General features: G+C 35.7%; 2 protein-coding genes across 7 annotated transcripts in view; one reads left to right on the top strand and one right to left on the bottom strand.

Moving 5' to 3' along the window:
- Window positions 1-21,877, top strand: part of LOC116848850 (kynurenine 3-monooxygenase) — a 52,807-nt gene that overhangs the window by 20,370 nt on the left and 10,560 nt on the right. The window contains exon 1 of one of the 2 annotated variants that reach the window (XM_032825392.1): window positions 19,324-19,639. The exons of the other annotated variant lie outside the window; for it this stretch is intronic. The gene's annotated coding sequence lies outside the window, so the exon portion shown is untranslated. Of the gene's footprint in view, window positions 1-19,323; window positions 19,640-21,877 lie in introns of those variants that run through there. 2 annotated transcript variants of the gene reach the window in all.
- The window catches only part of LOC116848848, a 72,018-nt gene that overhangs the window by 48,633 nt on the left and 1,508 nt on the right, over window positions 1-21,877 (bottom strand). The gene's annotated exons all lie outside the window — the stretch shown is intronic.

Here is a 21,877-nt window from a genome sequence, read left to right as displayed (position 1 = left end):
ACAGTTAGGAAATGCACAAATTGAAAAAATTATGTGGCACGATTCGGCAGACTGACTGACGGTTGTTCTAAAAATGAACAATCTAATTTCGTTCTTTATTCGAGTTCAAGCGCGCCTTGCACCTTCAGCTGCGATTGTAACGAGAAATCAATTTTCCCTTTTCACATTTTTACGTTTAACATTCCTGTCTTGGCGTGCGTTCTTGGCCGGCTGCGCTTCATTCGAGCGTGCAGAGACCAAGCCGCTTCTGCGGCGTCGTCGGCGGTGGTGGCGGCGACGGCGGCGGCGGGTGTTGGGTTACAATCATTGGATATAGATGTCGAGGTATTGCCCCCGATAGCTTTGCCTCGCTTGGTTGTTTGCATCGCGCCTTACGTTTTGGCCTCGCGAAGATCGCAGGGACCTTGATTCACGCCGGACACGTCGCGCCGATGATAACGGGCCGAGGGCGACGATGTTACGCGCATCGTCGCATATACGCCGCACGTGCCCCACCATTTTTGGTGACGACTTCCTTAGAATAGAGCTAGAAGAAACGGGAGAGGTGGTTCCGATTCTCTTCCCCTCTCTTTCTGTTGTCTTCTCGCTCGCTCTCGTTCCTACTGTCTGTTTCTCTTATGTATTCTCTCTCTCTCTCTCTCTCTCTCTCTCTCTCTCTCTCTCCCTTGATTTATCTGTATCTGTAGTCGCGGATAGCTTCTCTTTCCACCATGCTTCTTTACTCTTGTGCGAATCGTGCGTCTGTCTCGGTCTTTCTACTTCTCTCTCCTTCTCTCTTTCTCCCTCTCAACGTCCCTGTCCATCCCTTCGCTCCGCCATCACTGGGAGTAACGTAATAGTGTTCAGTTGATGGACACCCCCGCGAAACGGTTGGCAGGAGGGTCTGACTAAAAGGCACAAAGCGAGAGGCAGAAGGAGAGATATGCGAGAAAGACAGAACGGAGGTATCCTCGAAAATCCGTGCCAGATAAATTGGACCGTGTCCACCGGTTGCTGCCGTAATAGTCGAAAGTCAAGAGAAATTGGGTGATAACCTATACAATGCGTACGGATGGAAGAGGGTCAGCCGAAAGGTGCTCACGCACAGGCACAAGCATGTCGAGTGACAAATGTCTCAACAGCTTAGTACTAATTAGTACTGATGGTTAATGACCTATTTCTATCAGAGCGATGGAAATAACAGATTTTTGGAAAAATACGTAATGGAAGGATGAAAAGGTTTATTTATTCTTTTTAGTTTTATTGATGTTATAATTAAAAATATGAATGCACCCTACACTTTCATGTATCACGACGTGAAATAATCAATAATGGAGACTACACACTTTTTAAAATTATTATAAATTATTATAAATTTATGATACATTTATGATTTATACACCTTATTCAATTAATCATTAAATTTACATCATACAATAATACAAATTTTTTGATATATTGATACAGTTACAAAAAACAATGGAAAAAAGGCCATTTTTTGCTTACTGAGACAAACGTGGAAATGTTATCATTTGTTATTAATTTTGACCAAATAGTGGTGCTATTAGAATTACTGGGAAACACCAGGAACTTTATTTATCTTATATTTTACAAGGTATTTGAAGTTAACTAAGTTAAAGATGAATTTATAGTTTTTTTTAATGGGATATTTATAATATAGCGACTTCTTGAAACAAAATTGAATAATGTTAAGTGTGTCATTGTATAAAGTTGCAAAACATGGAAATTCAAAGGGTGCTTACCTAAAACCCAAAAATCTACTGATCTAAAAGCTTAATAAAAAATAATAAACATTATCAAAACATAAAATAACCCCAAAATAGAACAATCTTATATTTAAGACTGCGCCATATTGGATTTTAGATATCGGAAATCATTCATCTAATTGATATTGAAAATATCCTGCACTTGTTTGTGTATTTGCAGATAGCAATTTTCTCCCCATATCGACAAGTTCAGTAATACTTTAACGATATAAGGGAGATTATTTGGAGAAATACAACTTTAACCTCAAAATGGAAGTTCCCAGTATTTCCGGGTAATTCTAATAGCACCACTGTATTTAACTGGTCAAAATTAGTCAAGGAATGATAACGTTTGCTTAGTAGACAAAAAACGGCTTTTTTACCATTGTTCTTTATTAAAAGATTTACATTCAGACTTTTATAGCATATTTTGCATGACATTGTTTTGAACAAAATTTAATTATTTTTTTCGTATTTTTATTTCGTTTATTTGTGCGGAAAAAAGATCTCACTGCCATAGCTAATTATAGTTTCCTGAAAATATATTTATTGCTGTAACTAAAACTGTTGCTACTAGATCGGTTTCATAGTTAAATATATGTCTACAGGCAATTATAATTTCAGATATCTATATGTCACAAATTTAGAAATTTAGTTATCACACATAGATTTTTTCTGCAGCAGCTAATCCTTTTTTCCGTGTGTGAGTGCCAGAGATAATTAACTCATAAAGGATGCAATATTTACAGATTGATTAATAAAGTTGTTGGCAAATTTACGTACCTGTTGTAGTGTTGTAAATTTGGATATTTTTTATAAGAAATTATAAACACCTTTTTGGCCACTTTGGTTTTAGCATTAACAGTCGATGAAATTGAAATTGAAATTTATATTGGGTTAGTGCAAAAGTTTTAATGAATTTCGTGATAAAAAATAAATAAAGTAATTTTATTACAAATTTATTTATCATTGGTATTCTACCAGGTAATCCCTATTGTTTTCTATAATATTTTGTCAACGTTCTGATAATATTCGTATATTCCTATCATAAAAGATGGCTGGCTTTTCGTCTAAAAATAAAGAAATACAGTTTTATAAGTCGTAGAAAGAAGCGAATTTTCTATTATTCAAATGTTTTGTATCGACCGAAATAATAATCTGATGGAACAATATCAGGAGAATACAGCGAGTGTAATAGGATATTCCAGTTTAGCTTCTTGAGCTTGCATTTCGTCTACTTTGAAGTGTGGAGTCGCGTTGTCATGATGAAAGACGACGCCTTTCCATGTAGCCAAAATCGGACTTTTTTCTTCTTTTAATTGCTGTCTTCAAATTGTTCAATTATTAACAATACTTATCGGAATTGATCATTTAGCCAACGGTGGGAGCAGCTCATAAAAGATCACACCTTTATAATCCCATCATACAGACAGCATAATCTTCTGAGAATGCAAACCAGTCTTTGATATAAGCTGATCGCTTTTGTTGTTTTGCATCCAAGTTTGTTTCTGTTCCACATTGTCACATTGGATCCATTTTCTGTTTGTCGTAATTAACTGATCGGATCAGCAACGGATTGGTTTTTAGTCGGCCAAGCAAGGAAACTGACTGTAGAAAGATACGATCTATTTTATTATTTTCTGTCAGATTATGTGGAATCCAAATATTAAGCTTTAAATTGTATCCAAGTTTCTTTAAATGCTGAAACGCGGTCAGTCTGTCGACGTTTAGCTTCTCAGTAAACTCTTGTGTTGAAATTCGTGAATTGATGTTCACTAAATTGCACACAATGTCGTCATCAATGCCAGAAGCGACCGAAACGTGGCTGATCTTCGAGGTTAAAATCACCCCGTTTAAATTTTGCGAACCATTTCTCGCGGGTTGGGTCGACACAGTATTTTCCCCAAACACATCGCAACTGTTTTTCACGGTATTCGAAATGCTTGTTTCTCTCCGACATTTATACATTATAATTACGTGCAAGTAGACTCTATCAATACTCACTTTCAATTTTATTTTTATACACATCACTAAATTAGCCCAAATTAAACCAATTTCTACTATTCCATTCTATTTATAATGACAGCTATTCTATTCTAGCTAAAATGACAGCTATTCTATTCTATCTAAAATGACCTCTTTTCAACAATATATAATACGTCTACGTATTTATAAATGCTGCCATAAGACAGGATCAGTCACGATATCTTTGAGAAATCTATCTGAAGACTTTTGCACTCACTCAATGCATATTTCTATCGAAGAATTCTTCTACGATGAATCATTGTTGTACATTCAAAGAGATTTTAAAGATTAGAGATGACAGATTATTTTTCAGAGATTAGAAGTGCGAATTGCAATAAACTCGGAAATATGATATTCCTCTTCGTTTTGACATTATCCTCGAGCAGAATAAACGCGCCAGATTTTCTTGGTGATCCGTTAGAGAATGTAGGCGCCGGGCACGAATTACTACCGAAAGGACCATGGGAATCGGCACGAATGGATATAAATACACGCGCGGCAAACGCACCACCTGGTCTATTTATATTTTTTTATCGTACGGTTTATACGCACTCCTGAGAGACCATCGGGGAAAGAGTAAAAATACGCGAGTGATACTCGCCCAAAGAATCGCTCGCGTACTTAACCTTAGGACGCGGCGAGGGCACAAAGTACAAGGATTCCTATCCGTAAGACATAATGCGAACGTACAGGTTGCCGTTGAGAACGACTCGCGAGGCGCGCTCGTGATTGTCACTTTCGCGAGGTAACAACAACATGCAGTACTTCGCGTCACTATCCCGATTAAAGGCGACAGGTGCGCTTTCGAAATTATTTCGCTCGTCGTCACATCGACAGCTGCCACGAGGCGCGAGGGTTAACTAAATTACGCTAGTATTTGGCGAAGAACGCGTGCGTGCCCGATCTCGAGGTGCGTTCGCCGATTGCTCTCTACTTCTGCTTTCGCCTCGATCGATCGGCTACACGGACAAAAAAGGACTGGCCGAATTAACGTGACAACAACAGAACGAACTGCGTTTTTGAGCAGACAGAATTTCTGGTCTCTAAGATAGTGTGTCATGAAATGATTCGACGAGAACTCGACGGAATTTACACTGCGTAAACTTTGAAATACAGTTTAACTACTCGCGCGATTAAAAAGAAAAAGAAACAGACCATTCGGGAGCTGAGATATTTTCGACTAAAGTTGATATTTTTTGTACGAGTTTTTTTCAGATTAATGTGATATTTTTAATTTCTATTTTGTTATCTCTAAACAGAAATAACAGTGTGTGCGAGATTTTGATGAAAAATTACTATGAAAGAAACTATCCGATAAAAAATTAAGGAACTGATATTTCCGATCAAAATACCGATGAATTTTTGTATCCGATCAGGAATCATCCGATAAGAGATATCGGTTCATAATTTTTTCATCGGTTTATCTGACGAAATGTCATTATAATCGGATGTATCCGATAAAAATCCGATTTAATCGGATATCCTGATCAGATATAAATATTAATCGGAATTTGATCGAAAATATTTGTTTGTTAATTTTTTATTGGATAATTTCTTTCAGTGTAAATATATAGACATTATAATATAGACATTATATATAAATTTCAGGACCATTTTATTTTGAAAATGCAGTGAATTAAGGCTCATTTATAATACTCGAAATATATATATTTAACATATATTTAAACGCTTATATACCTCCTTCTATTATCTGTATATCTCTACTAGAGATCAACTGATGTACAAATAAAGAAATAGTAAAAATAAAAGAGATAATTTTTTCGTATTTATAATATTGTGCAAATGTATTTATTTCTATTTAAAACAAATTAATATTTATTACTTAGATAATTAATGTATTAGAAATACATAATTGTGCTTAATAAATAGTAAATTTATAAGCGACCCTCTTAACGTACCGCTGAAAATAGGACTTTAGCGATACAACTATCTTAAGAACTTGGCATTATTAATACTTGTGAGCACGGTCGAAAATGAAACGGTCGCTAGCTTGCTGGAAACTGATTGTGGCACACTTGGTCTCTTCCTGAACGCTCCAAGCGTGCCATAATCAGCTTCCAGCAAGCTAACGACCGCTTTATTCTCTTACAACTGGGCTTACAAGCATTGATAATGCATTGGCAAAGCATCTCTTCAATAGGTTGAATACACTTAATGTTTTACATGTCTTTGTAGATAAAAATCTAGTGGATTTAAGTGTAGGGAAGCCATGCGACTAAACCTCCCTTGCCAATCCATTTATCTGGATAGTTATTATTTAATACATTTCTTACTTGACGGCTAAAATGTGGTGCTTCATTCCACCAGCTATGATCGCATGCGATGTTTCCTGGAGTGAACATATATATAGCGTCCTCACTAATTAATAATTTAAATGTTTGCTTATGATTATTTAATAGTAATGATAATATAAGCTTTGTTTTTACTATAACTTCTCAACCACTCATAGTTGCGATTATGGGTTTATATAAACTTTCTTCTTAATTTTTACGAGAAGAATACGTTGTAGAAGTTTGTACAAGTATTTTGTAATTATCTTGTTTACATAGATTGCATCTTTTTATAAGAGGTTTGAGGACAAGATTTGAGGGACATTTATATTCTCCTTCCACATGCATCTTATCTTTAACTTAATTCCTACTAGAAAAAGCTAGACGAAAAGTTCAATAGAAGTCAAGTTAAAGAAAGACCAAATGTCTGTATTAACAGGACTTTTCTCGTCAAATCTTTGTAGATTCTTGTAGAAACGTTCAGTCTATATTAGGTTTATGGTTCGTAAGAGCTAAAAATTCTGTTTTTTCAGCCAAAACGTATTTAGTTGTGTTATTGTCATGTTAATTAATTCAATCTTTTCCCCCGTGTATAGATTTTCGATTTTACATAATACTCGCGGTTCAATCAGGTACCTAACCAACTGACTCAAGGCTCGTCTTTACATTTTCGAATATTGTACACATCTTCATTCTTCGAGGTAAGTTTCGCACATAGAAAATTTCTTGATACACCTAATTGAGATCCAGTCCGATTCTCCAAAATAATTACGGGCTCTGGTTTAAAAGGATGATATTTCAAACTTGTGATTTTAATTTGGAAATCCAAAGTTTTCCCAATATTCTTTCCCTGTCTTTATTTTACATTAAAATATAAAATATATATTGATTTTTCCGATAATATCATTAGTCAGTAAAATTTTCAGTGTTTTAAAAATATTTTTTTTATCTTGTATTCTATTTAATACAACAGTTGGTATAAAAATGTGATTTCCTGTTTGAAATCATAACAGTACATCGCTATTATTGGTTAGAAAAGGAGTGCTAATTTCTATAATATTTTTGCGTTTTGATTCTAGACAGAGTATTAATAGTTGTCATCAGAAGCTTGTCTTATGTGAAGTACTCAGATTTTTAATACTCAGAGTTAAGTCTAAGTCTTTCAATTGAATTATTATATATGTGACATTTATATCTGTAATTATGATTCAACTGAAAAACTCTCATCTTACTCTGAATTCAAATCTGTGTACCTCGTTTGGGATAAGTTTAAAGTAACAACTATCGGGATAAAAGTACAATTTCCAACTGGGGTATTGTAATGGAATAACTAATTTTGGGGCGAATTTTGGTATTACAATTGGAATCTAAGTTTTGCGAAAATCGTCAGAAATTTCCTTGCGTGGTTCGAGAAGAAGTGACGAAATGACGACCTCGACTTACGTCGAAGTAGACGTTTTTTACGATCTATTGTAAGGAACATAGGAAAAATCGTGGGTGTAAACGCGCTGGACAAAAGGACACGTGATATCGCACCTTTTCATCCACTATGCGAGGGAGAGAGACAACGAGATCGAACGACGACGGCCAGTGCCTAGTTTACGAGCCACTAAAAATACAAGAACGAACGGCCTCGCCCATACGCTCGTCGTCGTCGTCGTCGTCGTCTTCGTTGCCGTTGTTGTCCGCGGACATCTTCGCCAAGGGCGCGCGCGACGCTCTCGTTTGTCACAATTATGTGGAGTAACGACCGACATTACGGTATGAGAGACCAAAGCGGCGTGCTCTCTTTCTCTCTCTCTTTCTCTCTCTCTCTCTCTCTCTCTCTCTCTCTCTCGTTCTCTTTCTTTCTTTCTCTCTCTCTCTCTTTGCCTCTCTGTGCTTCAGGACACGCGTTTGGCTCGAGATCGCCGCTGCTTTCCGCTAAGTGCGCGCAAGGAAAATCAAATTAGCAGAAAGAGATTCTTTTCGAAGTAGGCACGAAGAAGAAGAGAAGGCAGAAGAGAGGTCGGTTTCGGATTTCTGCCGAAATAACGAGGCCGGTCCCGACATCGAGTGCGTAAAGTGTGGCGTGCAACATAAATAAACCGCCGCGCACAGTAATGTGCGAAAACAAATGCTGCGAAGCGGCAAATGCGGGTATTAAATCGCGTTGATCACCGTTGAAGAATTTAGTGTTCGCGTGTTACTCCGATCCGCGTGTAATTATACACGCGTCTTTCACGAATAGAGATTGTCCCCCGCGGGGGGTGGGAGGAGTGGGGAGATCGCGCGATGACTGACGGCGAGAAATCAGAACGTGAAAATTCAACGGTAAACAACTTGATTCACGCCAATTATTCACGTTGCGCTGTCGCACACGCGTGTTACGATAAATCCTTGAATTTATTCCGCGATTACATCCTAAAATTCGTCCGCTCTCCGTCGCGTCTTGAATTTGTCGTTCGAATAATACGTCCCGACTTTTTTGACGGGCTTTTTCAGCAGAGAGACTCCTCCGCAAAAATCCTTCGAATCCGCAACACGTGATGTATCGTCCGCGAGACAATTTTGCTGACAGATCGTCGATCGGAAATGTGGTCCTGCACGTCGTCAGCATTTTAATAGACTCGCGCTCATCACCATATCAATTTCGCCAATATGAGTTTCCCCCCCAGAAATAGAACGCACGGAGAATATTCGCGAGAGTGTCGAAATAAGACTAATCGTCGCACGTGCGTGGAAAATTTCGCGGCCGCGATCGCGAACAGCAACCGTGACTTCGTGGGTAGCGCACGTGGGGTCGCGCGCGTGGGTTTTTCATTTATTCAAGGTGCGGCGAAGAACGCTCGAATTTCCTCAAATTTTAAGATTTAACACTTTTCGGTTATGTGGAAAGTTGCTCTCTACGGCGAGGAAAACGCAACTTTCACTTTGCACCAATGTCACTTTGTTAATTTGCAATTTTTGGTATAATCCGAGGCATATGTTCTCGATATATACATAGTGAAGATATGGGCAAAATTTAAGGTCAATTGATCCAGTGGTCTTTGAGATATTTTGCACGTCGAGTTTAAAAACATACATGGAAAAAGCAGTTGGTCTATACATAAATCTTGGATATATCAAACAGATTAATAATGAAATATGGAACGACTAATTGTTGGTTGCTGCAACCACAAAGGAATTGCTGAGTTACAGTGACGATATCTGGTTGCTCCAAGCAGTGTATCCATGCCACTAACTGTTTTATAGTTGCCATAATAAAATCAACTAAATTAATATAGTTGATGTACCAAAGTAACTAAAAAGGAACACTAGGCAACTCAAAAATTCAAAAAATTTTGAAACTTTGTATGCAAGTAGAGTAGTTTATCCATAACACAAAACTATTTTTATTACAGTTTTAAGGGGTGAAACACCCCTTTGAAAAAAATCGGTTTTTTTCTTTTGAAGCGAATATCGTCGAAATTATAAGATATAGAAAAAATTTTTCAAAGTGAAAATTGAATGATTTCAAGAGTACTTTAGAACTATAATAAAAAAAAAAAAATTTTAAATAAGGATGGGGTAAACAATAAATAAACAATTAAAATAATTTTTTATTATAGTTCTAAAGTACTTTTGAAATCATTCAATTTTCACTTTGGAAAATTTTTTCTATCTCTTATAGTTTCGACGATATTCGCTTCAAAAGAAAAAAATCGATTTTTTCAAAGTTGTGAGGATTTTTCAGAAAAAAATTCCTGAACATAGTTTATTTTTTTTCTGGCGTTCGAGTAAAAGACGTTCTTAATTTTTAAGATTTTATCATTTAAAAGAACTATATTTCTGTCTTCATTAGTTTGGAAGTATTTTTGAATTAGATACGCCATTTAATTTTCACGTTTATAAACTCTGAGACCAATAACACGTATTCTCGGCAAGAAAGAAAAGAACGTGCGATACACGCGACATTGTGTAATTGTGCGGACATTCGCGTGCGCGTGTATTTGGTGGATCCGTTGACCCGACAGCTCTCTTCCTCTCGTTAGAGGTTCCGGGAAACAGGGCCACGTGTCCACACGGAGTGCGTTCCACGTCGCCGTGACGCAAAGGCGGAAGGAGCATGGCGCGTGCGATCAGTGGATATGAATAATTTTAGATTTTTGGTCGAAATGGTGTCTAAGGTTCTCGAGACGCCGCTTGATATCCTTTTCGGTATTATTATTGCATGCAAAATTATAAATATCATATGTCCCATATACGGCGACGATTCACGCATTTCTTCGACGTGTCTTCGCGCGACGGCGAAGACTTTGAGCGACGTCGATCGCGAATCGACGTACGGTAACCTAGAAGAAAAGAATTCGACTCTACGGCGACATGAGCCGCGAGGACGCTGCAGCTGGAAATAGGTTTGACGCGACAGCTCGTCGTCTGGGTCCTCCGACGCTTCGGCTGCCGATTCTATCGCGCGTATCTCTCTCGATAGTCTCTCATTCTCCTTCCCTTCTTCTTCTTCTTCTTCTTCTACATACGACCACTCAACGATATATATACATAGACCAAGCGATCTCCCCACAGAAGTGAAGTTGGCATTGGCAATTTGAGACAGAGCGAGAAAGCTGTTTTGAGGCTATCTCTTTCTTACTCTAACTTAGAACTGTCAAAAGTCCTCATATTCCTGTCACATATTCCTTATATGTATATGTAGCACAGTTTTACAAGGGATATATGGTGGCTCTTGACAGCTGTTCTAAACTGAACTGAGAAAGAGATAGCCCCAAAACAGCTTTCTCGCTCTGTTTCAAAATGCACATAGAAAAATACATATTGTATTCAAGCACAGAGAAAACAGTATGGTTGGCTCGCACATAAATCTAGTTGTGCCTGTCAGATCTAATATTGAATCTGGTTAGCATAACCAGATTTATATGTAGAATTGTTCTTTCCCTGAGTATTGCTCTGTTATTTGTATCGAGTATTTCATAAGTTTATATATCCACAAATTTATCATAAGCAACAAATTTATTCAAAACATATTTTAAATTCTAATAACTTTATCATTTAAATCAAGAATATTAAGTTAAAGCGGAAATTTGGTTTGCTCACTATATAAAATTGAACCAACTTTTCCCATAATAAAGTTTTATAATATTTTTGTAAGGAGAATAAATTTTTCATTTGAGGAAAATATTTAAGAAATAAAAAAATATTTATTTATAAATAATATATATTTGCTCTACGCTATAGTAATAATAATAAATTTGCTTCTATACTAATATAAAATATTTTTCATATAATAAAATATATATTTTCTTAAAACTGTAGCTTTCTTATTAAGCAATTATTCATCGCATTTAAATAAAAAATTTAGTTTTAAGTAAATGTGTAATTAGTACCTACCGAATAAATATTTTTTATTTCTTAAATATTTTTTCTTCCTGCAATAAAACAATATTTTTCTCTATGTGTTAATGCCCCAACTTCATCCTCTATTATAGCATAAGTATATGAGAACTTAATCTATGTATATTCTCGATTAAAAACTTATCCCATGGTGCTGATTAGGTTGATTCCAATCAGTTAATTATTAATTATTAATTTAGTCCTAATGATTAGAAAGATCCTAATTCCATATACAGAAAAATATATACTATATTTAAATAAATGTTACTCGTTTCAATCTAAATGCTACTTATTTCATGAGTTTACGTATCCATAAATCTATTATAAGTTAATTATAAACATCAAAGTTATTCAAAATATTTTCTGGATTATGATAAGTTTAGCAATCAAGAATATTAAATTAATCTTCCACATATTAAAGTATTTTTGGCATGTTCGGATAACCAGAATTATATGTATCTTGCCTAATTTTCTTTCCCTTAAAAAAATCTCTAAAAATGACTTCCTTTATTTATCTAGTTGAAGATTACATAGCCGTTTCGTGAAAAATAAATTGTTAAGTATTTTACTTTTGATCATTTTTAAACAGAAATGTGTAAAAGTCATTATTTATCTTAAAAATACATAATTTTTTTAAGGAACAATTTAAAAGTAAGACCAAAGATTTTCTAGTGTAGACATAAATATTAAAAAAAAAACTTACGATATCTTTTAAAAAGTATAATTATTTGTGAGTGAAAGTCATAAATTTTTAAAGAATAGGGAAAACAAATGCTCATACAGGAAAAAAAATACATTTCTAAAAGACAAAATATTTTCTTTTTATACAAAATTATTAAAAATAATACAAGAAGATATTGTTAATATAAATTGAAATTTATGAAAAATTTATTCGGCACTAGCTTGGTAAATAGTACATTGATATTCATCACATATTTTGTATCGCATTCTACTCAACAAAAATAAATTTTATCATTTCTATAAGAAAGACTATGTAAGAAATAATTGAATAAAAAAGACCGTAAGCTAGAACTTACACTTTTGACATACGACGAGTAGTAATTCGAATCATTTTTATTTACGCGCAACTTGAGTTGCTCGGCATTCGATAAAAAAGAAGCTTTTTTCAGCAACTTGCAGGATGTGAGATTTCTTCACCAACAAGTTTTTTAGGGAAAAAATCGAGATATAGAGTTCAGATGTCTTTAAACGAGCACTTCTTTAAATGGTCTAGACACAAATGACACTGGTTACCACTCGGATTCCTTATAGAAATATCATACTAAGAATCATTGATAATTACTTATTATCCAGTATTTTTAATACTGAAAATAAGTAATTATCAATGATTCTTAGTATGATATTTCTATAAGGGATGATTACAAAAATTCAGTTACTACACTTACTACATAGTTCACTTACTACATAAAACCGAACCAACTTTTTCTTTAATAAAGTTTTATCATATCTTTGTAGAGAGAATAAGTCCTTTTTTGAGTACATTGCAGCGAAAATAAATGCTTTGGAATACATTGCAGTGAGATTTTTTAAAGTTTATGATTAGTATATTGTAAGACTATGGTCTATAAATAATATTCTTAGTTGAAGATAAACATTAAAAGAAGAAAAAGAAACTGAATAATCGCGTTTCTTAACTTAATGATATTTTTCTGTGTGTGCGTTATATGATTTATTTAAATAACACAGTCTGGCTATTCACTGTGACAGCAAAAATATGTTAGTATAACGTCCTACTAGTTTTAATTTAAACAGCTATTTGGCGGCAAATGTTATTTTACCGAGCGTTTTTAACTGCAAACTTTTTTTAACTGATAAAAATACTGTGACAATTAATAAAAAAGTAAAACTGTAATCACAGCTATTTTAGTTATATAAAAAAAAGTTATATAAAAAAAAAAGGAAAACAAAACTAGTCACAGCCACTTTAGCTGCATTAATTGTGAAATTGTGACAGCAATAACAAAAGTAAAAATTCAACTATATTTTAGTTATAGGTTGTAAAAGCATGACGACAACTATAACCAAAAGGCAAAACTAGTTTCAGCCAATTTGTTATTTTTAAGGTTAGATAGTAGCTGACAAGAGCTGATTGAGTAGAGGTTAGATAATAGCTGACAAGTCTTCAAAATAAAAAAAACACTACTGGTCGATTTGCAAAAATTTAAATATTTTAAAAAGAGTAACATGACTATAGATTTTATGTTAAATTTAGCATATATAAGCGATGATTATACGAACTCATTTTTTTGCGGTTCTAAAACCATTATTTAAGAATCTGTATATAGTTTCTTCTGTAAATCGGTATACTTATGAATTTGCGTCCACGCTAATATATTTATATCTACGTTATAAATTGTAATAATTTGCAATTTTAATTAATATCTATAAATCTCAAAATGTGTGATTTAAGTTTAATGAAGCGAAAATTCTGGTTTGTTCAAGATTCGACCCCAGTTAAAAAAAATTTGTTAATTTTTTTTTTCAATATTTTTATGTAACTTTAAAATTAAAATTTATCTTTCAATAAATATTTAATTTACATATAAAAAACATTCTTCGTTTATTTCGACTGCCATTATTATAATATGGCTATGACAACCTCTGTACAGCAAAATAATTGTGCAGCTAAATTGCTGCGATATCATTTCCAAAGCTTAAAATTGTTGTATCACTTTTGCCGTTACAACTTCGTTAAAACGTCATAATGACATTGTGCCGGATAGCTGTGTTAAATAAAAATGCTGCAACAACGTCATCGCAGTTGTTTTAAAATTTAACATACTATTTAGTTATTAGGATTCGATTATATCATCTTATATTTGCAATTTTTTTGTGTGATATACAAGGTAAGGCAACAACTATTATCGTCTTGAATATTTCCATTATTTCGAACAGGAAAATTATATTTTCGTATAGGAAAATAATGCTTACAAAAGTTTTATGATTTCGAAAGAGATGTAATGAAATGACAATGATTCTTTTTATGATATTTAAGGTGAAGTATGTCGGATATTTTAAGGTCACTTAACAATTTTTAAGTGATTTTATATCATTTTTTCTTAACGTAAAGTGATTCCTCTGGTTATTTTGCGTACAAAGATATTGCAGTAAAAAAATCGAAAAGTGAATATTTTCCGAGATATTTTACATCTTATCAAACTAGATAAGTAATTGGGATCAACTTGATTAAGAGCATGGGATAAATTTCTAGTCGGATATATGTCGTTGTGATCACACTCTTCTTGCGCTTGAGACCGAAAAATCTTCTCTGCATCTTCATATACGATCGATCATGCCTGCACGAGTGCACTCGTATCGTCCAGTTCTTTTTAATAAATGATTTTCCCCAACGAGGTCCTCTCGTTTCCACTGTTATATATAATGCGCAGAGATGGTCCAACTCGCAGAGGTATGGTGTGTTTAGTGAGACGGAGGTGCGCGCAGGTGCTGATCAAGTCTCAGTGGTGATGTTCAAGAGAGAAAGCTGCTTTACGACTGCTGCAAAATTCCTGAATTCGATTGGTGTGTATGCTTTCAATTTTGGCTGAAGCTAACAGCACGCATCGATTAAATTCATGAATTTTACAGCAGATGCAAAGCAACGTTCTTGGCTGAACACAGCCATACTGATACACTGAGAGAAAAATTGTACTAAAATCCACAAATACTTCCTTGATGGGTGTCATTAACACATTTATTTAAATCTACATTCTCTTTATTTAAACCAAATATTGTTTATTTAAATCAAGTAAACAATATTTGATTTAAATAAAGAGAATGTACACTGAGAAAAAAATTTACTAAATTTCAAAAAACCTTTGTTTGATGTGTACTGTGAAGATATTTGTTTAAGTTAAGTAATTATTTTCTAAAATTAAATAAAGAAGTTTTAAATATAAATTTGTTTCTTTAGTTTTAGAAAATAATTACTTAATTTAAACAAATATCTTCACAGTACTATCCAAACAAACGTTTTTTGAAATTTAGTAAATTTTTTTCTCAGTGTAGATTTACGTAAATATGTTAATGGCATCAAGGAAATATTTGTTGATTTTAATGTAATTTTTCTCTCAATGTATAGAACACGCGTAGGCCAGCTAGGGAAACGTTTCATTCTGAGTTTCATTCACGGCTAATGGCGATAGCGTACGGGTGGAACCGAGGACACGGTATCTGGAAATAGGTTCGGCACGCGAGCTCGTTGTCCGGGTTCACCGGCGGATCCTCCGTGCGGCTCTTCCGGATCCTCCGGGTGCTCGGTGTGCGCACACGGCGGTGCGTTTGCGACATTTCCTGGGGAAAGGAATGGCTCTCTCGGGGGACTGTCGGTCGACCGGCCCAGGTTCCACGCTACGCGACGACCAGCCGAACGCGATCTGCAGTGCGCAGGGTGGTCGCGGCTGGGACGGCATTATGTTTTCAGCGGAGACGATAGTCGCGAGGGGTTCGGTGGTTAGAGCGCGAAAATAACTCGAACGTGTGCTAAAAGCAGCGTCCACCGGAGCGCCAGCCTCGCTACAGCGCGTTCAAGAGGCGGCGGAATACCTACCGACGATCGTCCTTCGGATTAGCCGAGTGATCACGAATTTCGGTTTCGCGTCTCCGCTCCTTGATCCAGACGCGAGTAACGGTTCCAATTATAAGTCATTCAAGGTTAGAATGACATTCATTCACATCAATTTGTCCATCGATCAACAGGCACAATGTTAATACCAATCCAGACAGCACAAGTTTCCAAAATCGAGTCATAAGACGTCTTTAGGACGTCTGTAAGACAATACCTTATAAACTTGTCTTAAAAATGTCTTAGAGATGTTTTAAAGATGTCTTATGCCCCGATTTTGGACATTGTGTTGTCTGGGAATATAAATAACAATCATCACAGTTTTAAAGTAAAATTATTAGACTTTAATTGTTTCTAAATAAAAAAAAAAAATGATAATTAGAAACGTTTGTGCGTACGTCTCAATTATGGATCACCAAGTTATTTCGCGTTTCTATAACCCATTTTTATATTTATAATATAACTTTTTATATTTATAATACCCGTGTTTTTTTTTATATTGTTTTAGTCCCTAGGTAGAATAATGATATACATAGCACGACCTGCAACGACAGTTTCATGCAGAGTCGATAAAGCTAATGATAATCTTTCTCTCAAGAATATTAACGATGATTTATGATTTTAATAACCAGAATATGGTAAAAAAAAAGTAAAGAATATTAAAAAGCTTTTATTGCACACAATGCGTGTGCCCTTAATGCACCAATGAACCAAGCTCGACTCAAAATTGAGGCCGTAACCTCGCGTTGTCGATCGCGAGGTCACCAGATTGTCGGAAGGTCGGCAAACCACCACCTCCGATCTCGCCCGATTTTGCGCAACAAGTGGCCCTTCGTGGCGCGAGCGCGCGTTATCGCAATTTCGATTCATATTTAAATATAGCGCGCTCTTCATTCTGAGCTTATACGCTGCCGAAAGCACGACGGACGGGCGCGTCGCGTCTCGTCGAGGGACGACGGTGTACTTTGAATCGACGCGGTAAAGGCGGCTCCACTCACCCGCCGGTGGCACGATATACGTCGGTGTGTTCTCTCGCGGCTGAAAATCCGGGGTCGATTATATCACGCGGTGTTACGAAAAGATGATTCAAGCGAGAATCGCGACGAGAATGCGAGAGAGCTCGGCCGGTCTCGCGTGCGAACGACACGAACGAACGAACAGGTTGCACGGGGAATAGGCCCGATCTCTCGGCTCGGGAATATTTATTCTACGTTGCACTCATGGCTACGTTGCAGTACGTCCCTTTGCTCTCTTCGGCTTCCAACTCGCCGCCGTCGCGAAGGCGCATTGTCACGTGATCTCGCGACGATCTCGCGCGACTCGTTGCTGCGTCTAAAATCGCAAACGACCCAGATAACACAGAGAATTCAAAAAGAATCCAAACAGAATTCAGCCGTCATCAATTCTGAGTTCATTTTCAGATGTAAAGAGAATTCTTCAGAGTTCAGTTCAGTGAAAAGAATACTTTTTGTATCTAAAAATGGACTCAGAATTGGTGACACACGACTGAATTCTTTTAGAATTCTAAAATCGCAAACGACCCAGATAACACAGAGAATTCAAAAAGAATTCAAACAGAATTCAGCCGTCATCAATTCTGAGTTCATTTTCAGATGTAAAAAGAATTCCTCAGAGTTCAGTTCAGTGAAAAGAATACTTTTTGTATCTAAAAATGGACTCAGAATTGGTGACACACGACTGAATTCTTTTAGAATTCTAAAATCGCAAACGACCCAGATAACACAGAGAATTCAAAAAGAATTCAAACAGAATTCAGCCGTCATCAATTCTGAGTTCATTTTCAGATGTAAAAAGAATTCCTCAGAGTTCAGTTCAGTGAAAAGAATACTTTTTGTATCTAAAAATGGACTCAGAATTGGTGACGCACGACTGAATTCTTTTAGAATTCTCTGTGCTATCTGGGGAGGTACACACGGCGTCATGGATGCCCGAACAGAACCTTAGACCGACACCCTTATAGAAATATCATACTAAGAATCATTGATAATTACTTATTATCCAGTATTTTTAATACGGAAAATAAGTAATTATCAATGATTCTTAGTATGATATTTCTATAAAGGCAGTTGTATGATTTTCAGCTTCACGCTGAATAAGATTACGGGAATAAGATCGAAATTATTATAATCCTTTAAAAAGAGACATTACAATCCTACCATTATGACTAAAATTACTTATGATTTTCAATCTCGAGCGTTATGTGTAAGGCTGAAAATCGTTCGACTACCCTTATAGAAATATCATACTAAGAATCATTGATAATTACTTATTTTCAGTATTAAAAATACTGGATAATAAGTAATTATCAATGATTCTTAGTATGATATTTCTATAAGGGAAATAGTTTAAACATTTCTTTCCGATATACTTCAGAACGCATCCGGCATTCAATTGGAGAACTTGTCTTATGTAAATTACTCAAAAATTTTCCCACTATAGCCTTACAGTTGTAGGCTACGCCCTGAAGTGCGACGAAGGAAATGTATGTCAAACTATTTTTTAAACGAGAGTGCATTGACTGTACTGAGAAGTGCTACACTGAGAGAAATCATTCGACAAAAAATTAACAAACGGATATTTCCAATTAAAATGTCGATGATTTTTTATTCAATCAGGAATCATCCGATGAGAAATATCGGTTCATAATTTTTTCATCGGTTTATCTGGTAAGATGTCGTTATGATCGAAAGTATCCGATTAAATTTAATCGAATATGCTGATCGGATATAAAAATTGATTGGAATTTGATCGGAAATATCCGTTTGTTAATTTCTTATCGGATAATTATTTCTCTCAATGTGTAGAGGTATACTGTAAAAAGCAATTGTCACATTAGGCGCGATTTTAAGTTGGACGATACGTCAGTGATCGTCGTTCGTTTACTTTTGCATTCTGCCGTGCGTCACGCTAATGAGTCAATCTCGCTATATGTATTTCCTGAGTCGCTCTAACGGCCAGACGTTCAAACCTCTGCTGTCGTTCCAATCTTTAAGTCTGGATGTGTACAATGGCTCGGACAAAGATCTGCGTGTCCTTGAAAATATACGCGTAATAAATATTGTAATAAATATTGTAATAAAAATACGATTTGCCTCAAGTGAAAATATGCATCGTCTTGCAAAATATTTGAATTCCTTGAGGAAAATTAACATTATCTTTCGTTTTTTAATGTCTTCGATAAAGTTGGATTATGCTGGCATTGCAGTTTAAATTACTTTAGAAATAGTAAAAGAAGATGTTAAAAAAGAGCCGATTTTTGTCCAAAAAGATGTAAGTGAAAGAAATAGTGCTTTGTAGATTTTGATCTCCTGAATATGATAAAGCTGTTGAAATGTTTATGATACTTTAAAATCACCTTGAAAATCGAGTAAGAAAAAAAATATATAAGAATAATATATTTATAAGAACTCGATTAGTTTACGGAGTACCAAACACATCCATGTAAATTTTGGGAGAGAAGTAAAAAGGATGTTTTATGTGTGTACATCAAGAGAAGGAGTACAAGCAACTATATGTTTGTAGCAGAGGGGTTTGGTTAGGTTAGGTTACATAAAGTCGGATTACCACAAAGGGAATACCACAAAAATGCATTTAGTAAAACGGTAAGACGAGAGACATATTTGTATTTAGAGAGGAGACATGAAGAAGGTTGTATATTGTGTGTTTGTGGAGAAGAGGTTTGGGTGGGCCGGTAGGGGGAGAGTAGGTCTTATTTATCGAATTAGTAGAGCTTCCTCAATCCTTTACTTTAAATCTTTTAATACCGCTGTAAAATAGCTTAGGTAATGAAAGATCAGATGAATTCAACCTTTCTATTCTGCAGCAGTGTTGAAAGATTCAGGGAGATCAAGATCTACATGAAACGTTATTTCCCCTACTTACACTTTTTAGGCAAATCGGCTCTTTTTTAATTCTCCTTTAATGATCTACTCGAATATACAATATAAAAAACATTCAAAATAATTTTGTAGCAAAGAGTCAAACGTGCACGGAGAAAAAGATTTGGTTCTTTTAATATAAAATTTGGTCTAAATAAACAAATCAATGTATTTTGTTTGAAAGACACAGAATTTTATGATCTAAATTTTAAATAAAAAGTTTGTTTTTCTTTAATCAAGAGGCGTTGAGGAAATTAAATTAAGATGTGCTAATTGAGCATTACATCGAGAAAATATACTTGAAAATTTATTTGGGGATGTAAAGTTTATTTCTGTGAATGAACTTTATATCCCGCAAACAAATAGTTTTCAACAATTTTTTTCTCAATACATATATTATTGCAAACTTTTTTTTATGTGTGTGTAACATTTTTACACAAAACATATATTAATTTTGCTCATAATTATTATATGTTTATGCTTATAATTTTTGTGTGTGGCTCAAGATTACAAAATTTGTTGTATTTTTTATTGCAACATTTTCTTCACGTGATTCACTCAGTGTAAACTATTCAAGGACATACCAATATTCATTGATATCTATAAAAATTCGTGGAAACTCGTCGGATATAATTGCGAGTCAATTTTGACGGAGAAGTCCGCAGATACGTCTGTGAAAAGAAAGGATTTTGTTGCGCCGATTATCTACGGGCAGCTAATCCGAAAAGCATACACAAAGATGCAATTTGGCGCATTGCCATGTGAGATACGACCTTCGGTATATTCAAGCTATCACGGTTCAATATATCAGTCCGAATAAATCTGCGAAGTGAAATCGCTCGATTTATTTCGACGGCTTCTGTGGGCGCACAGGAGGAATCTGCGTGAAGGATCGCGTTGTAAGTTGAATTAAATAAAGCGCTTACGCGCGACGTTAGGCTCCTACAGTTGGCCAAACTCGAGACGGTCTGTCCTACTGAGCGGTCGTAGCACTTGGCAGAGGAGAGGAGGTTTTAATACCTGTTAATTCTTCTCGCGAGGGCAATTATCTCGCGCGAAGAAGCGCGCACATCCTGCGAGATATGATTTTCCTTTCGCGCGATTTTCGTTCCGCGAAAGCGCGGCGATTTTTCTCACTTATCCTCACGCTCTTTACCACCTCGTCGCATGTGGAACACACTCAATGACGACGGGCGGTATTCCGTAACTCCGACTACACAGCTTTCATCGACACCCACTCGCGTTATGTAATCCGCTAACGACAGTGCCGGGGAACGTTTCAATGCGGTTTTACAGTTGAATAACAATAAATCGCTTTATTATTATACGCGGCGCGAATGCGAGAAATATTGCAGAGCAGAAGGTGTATGTCATCTATCAATATGATTCGCCTCAAGTGAAAATATACGCATCGTCTTGCAAAATATTTGAATTCCTTGAGGAAAGTCAGACATATCCGTTACAGTCTTGGTCCAAAGGTAATGGTTATATGCAGCTGCAGTTTTTATAGGAACCTCTTTGAAAAATGTGCATACAGTATCGCAATTCAAGATTCCCCTCAAGGCCTCACGTTCACTATTGCTTGGCTGGCGTTATGGCGCTTTTCATTTATCACAACACTGTTATCGCCGCTCGTCGCACAACATATCACTTTGTTTTACAGTTTTATTCTGATTGAAACAGCCGGTTCAGAGTTCAGAGTTTTAATGCAGGAGTTTTCCTTATCGTGCTTCAAAGGACACGCGTGTTCACACATGCACGCTTGCTCGTATCCTCGTACGATTGAAAGAAAACGAAATAGGCGACATTAATTTTTCTCCTCAATATGAATTTCAATAATACACGGAGATAATTCGAGTGAATACATTATTAGTAAGATGATAAACTCGACAGTTTGTTTAATTATAGAGTCAGAGAGAAAGAGAGAGAGAGAGAGAGAGAGAGAGAGAGAGAGAGAGAGAG

The sequence above is a fragment of the Odontomachus brunneus genome, unplaced genomic scaffold (genome assembly GCF_010583005.1).
Source record: "Odontomachus brunneus isolate Ranch 3 - 2012 unplaced genomic scaffold, Obru_v1 Obru_scaffold_101, whole genome shotgun sequence".
Classification (NCBI taxonomy): domain Eukaryota; kingdom Metazoa; phylum Arthropoda; class Insecta; order Hymenoptera; family Formicidae; genus Odontomachus; species Odontomachus brunneus.
The sequence above is the reverse complement of the archived record's forward strand: the minus strand, read 5'-3'. Positions and strand labels throughout refer to the sequence as shown.